Source organism: Etheostoma spectabile, chromosome 6, assembly GCF_008692095.1.
Source record: "Etheostoma spectabile isolate EspeVRDwgs_2016 chromosome 6, UIUC_Espe_1.0, whole genome shotgun sequence".
Lineage (NCBI taxonomy): Eukaryota > Metazoa > Chordata > Actinopteri > Perciformes > Percidae > Etheostoma > Etheostoma spectabile.
The window spans coordinates 28,153,677-28,157,368 of NC_045738.1; the positions used below are offsets into that span (position 1 = coordinate 28,153,677).

The 3,692-nt window shown below is 41.0% G+C and overlaps 1 long non-coding RNA gene across 1 annotated transcript in view; it reads right to left on the minus strand.

Moving 5' to 3' along the window:
• LOC116691131 (uncharacterized) overlaps positions 1 to 707 on the minus strand; it is a 9,328-nt gene extending 8,621 nt beyond the window's left edge. Inside the window, exon 1 of the long non-coding RNA XR_004332432.1 lies at positions 695 to 707. This is a non-coding gene — a long non-coding RNA (uncharacterized LOC116691131). The remainder of the gene's footprint in view (positions 1 to 694) is intronic.
• Between the last annotated feature and the right edge of the window lie 2,985 nt (positions 708 to 3,692).

Sequence of the window (3,692 nt, forward strand, 5' to 3'; positions counted from 1 at the left end):
CCGCTCTCGGTGTCGTCATTCCGAGAATTTGGCTCTCATTGGCGCCTAGAGAATTTAAACGTTTTGAGTATCCAAGTATATCACACAAGTAGCTGGCGAGTATGTGAACAACGGTGCTCACGTCACAGACACGCGTCTACATGTACACAAGCAAGTTTATCATTAGGTCGCGTTCGTTTATGAGTTATGCTGAGGCAGAATGTGACGTGTTTTTTTTTTAAATCCACCCCGCACTAACCAGGATATAAAATGGCTTCTGAGCAGATTTTACCACAAAGTAGTACCAATTGCACGGTGTAATAGTCGTGTCATGTGGCCACTCTCAGCTTGCTTGCTTATGAAAATAAAAATTGTAGAGTCCTATGTGTATGATTATTTAGGTTGAACCTAGATTGTTTTTTGCAGTTTGCTGTTAATACTTTCTTTTTCCGCACTTAAACTACCTTATATAAAGCCTCAATAACTCAACCATGCTTAGCTATGCCTCTTTACCAAGACAGTATCTATACATCACAATTAATGTGACCCTGTCCCATTGATAAGTGCATGGACCATACTCAACGCAACAACCTTGAGTGTACATGACCTGCTTGGCTCTGTGTTTTCTCCTGGCAGGCGAACGGCCCTTCAAGTGCAAATCAGTGCGACAGGCCTTACAACCAAGACGCCGCTCTGCAAGTGCACATGGTCAAACACCCACGAAAGCAAGCCCTTCAAGTGTGAGGTGTGCAGCATCAAGTTCACCCAGAAGAGCAACATGAGCACCACATGAAGAGTCCCCGGCTACGGTGTAGTAGCTGATGGCATCACACCAGCGCCACACCACAAAACCCAACCAAAATCACAGCCAGCCGCTGGAGCACGCGGGCAGCAAAAGCTAGTAATATCTCTCTGTTTGCGTCTCATTTCAACTAACTGGTTTTTGTGCCTGTGTGTGTGTGTGTGTGTGTGTGTGTGTGTGTGTTGTGTGTGTGTGGTGTGTGTTGTTGCTATCACACACAGGTCAACATTTTATATCAGAGATCTTAACCGGGGGGTCTGTTACCTAGGGGGTCGGCCAAATTTGCTAGATAATAGAAATGCTGATGTCTGAAATTAATTAATAAGAATCCGACCTATTAGTAGCAATGATAATTTGCTATAAAAAAGTACAACACGGAAGATAAGCTTTCTATAGGTAAGGTAGTGACTATGACACGCCGACATTTAAGCTCAAGGATGCACTGTGCCTAAAACGGATGTTAAATAATAACCATTTTCATCCATCCATTTTGTATACAATAAATGCACTAGGGGGTCTCTTCTTTCAGCTACTGGGTCCCTAGTCTAAAAAACATTAAAGAGCCCTGCCTTATTACCAGCTGCTCGTTTGGAAGACACTGCTATTAAAGGTGTCCCTAGAAGCGAGTGTGGGAGGACCAGTGCTGCCTGTCCTATGGAACATTGAGAGTCCCTCACACTCGAGGTTCTGTGTCTGTGGTTTTTTCACTTGATCCGCTGATAAAGAGCCTCATGGACCAATGTCAGTTCCCATACCACTCTCCGCTAATGTGACAGCACACACACGCCCCGTCTAGCAGACTGTAGAGCAGAAAAACGTGTGATTACAGGTGGCACGATTTTGTTCGCCTCAAAGCTGTCAGAAACCGCTTGCTCTTGATATGAGCAGATGCACGTCCTGTGAATTTTAGTCAATACTCTTCCTGACCAGTTTGTTCTTGTTTAGGTTGTGTCTTCCCCTGGTTAACCTTGGCCAAGAGTGGACCAGCACACACACACACACACACACTCACACTCACCTGAGCCTGCAGGCACTTAGCACAAGTACCGACAGGAGAACGATGCTGCCCGAATCTGTCAACACTATCACGAAGCTTCCACTCAGGTTTCCCCACTGGGTGGACGATAATTTAAATGTCACATCTGAAACATTGGTTTCTGTTGTTTTTGGAATAAGACCCGACTCTAAAAAGATTAGGGCACACTGAATTTCACTTTTGAGGTGTTTTCTAAGGTCTAAGCAATCCGGGAAGCATCTGTGTTCACAGGTAGTATAGTTACAGTTAAAGCTCCTGGTGTAACAGCAAACTGACTAAGATTGCAAAGACGAGCTTGTCTTTGTTATGGAAGTCTTACTTATTACTTCTACTTACTAGAAAAGTGGAAAACAGTTTGAATTCTAAACAACGTCGATAGATTGCCATGCAGTTTGGTAACCCATTCATGTCCTCCTCAAGGTTCATTTGTTGGTTGATGTCCTAACTGTTTAGGCACCCGAGTTTAAAAACACCTGCAAAAGTCCTGACCTCAGTCTCAGCTGTACTTTGGGTTCAGTGCTAATTGCAAAATGGATAGCGTAACAACTAAATTAAGATGGTGAACATGAGCATTTTTAGCATGCTGGCGTTAGCAATTAGCTCCTAGCAGTTCACAGAGTGCGTAAGTACAGCCTCATCATGGCTCTTGTCCTGTGTACAAGTTGACTATGGTTTAAAAACAAAATGGAATTCCGTAGAGACACTGGCAGAACTCATATTAGTTCTTGAAGATTTTCACAGATGTCAATGATGACTATTAGTATTTCCCGGGATTACTTGCCACAAATGAAACAGTATTTTTTTTTAACAGAAATGCCCAATCATTTTAAATGGCATCTAGTCTTATTTTCAGATAATATTTTGTCACATTTTTTAGAAAGAAAAACACAAGGCCATCCTAAAGCAATTAATTTTGCTTTCAGGATATCCTCGTCAGCAGTTGTACATCCAACTGGTATTAGAGCAAAATCTATTTAATATACTGGCATGAGGATTTGAATGCTGCAATGGTGAGGACGTAACGTCGTCCATTTGGCACTGACTGTCTGCATAGTTTCTAGATTTGATTTGATTCTAGATTTTTTTCTTAGTTTTCTGAATCTGGAAATATCCTTCCATACAGCTGAATGTAAACTGACATTTTAGCAAGAAAATAATTGGCAAAAGAAACCAGGTGAAGACTTGTTTTATCATATACTTTGATAATAGCAGTTTAAAGTTGGACAAATCTACGTGTAGTAGTGTGTTTCAATACAAAATTTTTTATACAGGACAATGCGACACAGCACAACAGCTACAGTAAATATCCCAGATCCTGCAGGTGTTTTCTTTGGAATTTAAAATATGTTTTGCAGAAATTCCTGGGAACATACCAGTATCCGGTATTCCACCTGCCTGCACGTGATCGTAGCATTTTCATGTTGTAAAATATTTAAAATGTTTAAATTAATCCTTGATATTTGGTTGTTTTTTTACATTGTGTAAGACTTTTTTACCGTCATTTTGCTTGTGCAAAATACTGTAGGACTCAAGGCGCAACTAGCTGGCATCTTAATGGAAATGTGTTAGAAGTGTTTCTGATATACAAAGCAAAAGTAAGGGGGAGAAATTTAAAGACTCCCACTGTAAAAACATAATTCCGTGTGTGGCCTGCAGCCGTAGAAAAAGTGTGTCTAACTCTCAGCATGTGCCAAAGTGACTCAGTGTTGTTGTGCTCCAAATTATTTTAGGCTGAATACAGAATCACCAGGTATATCATATTTACCACTCATAATGAACATATCCCCATCTTTCAAGTGTATTATGTAGTTTGTGCAAAAGACATAGCATTTTAGAATGCTAACAGAGCGAATGTGAGTATTAAAACCTATGGTG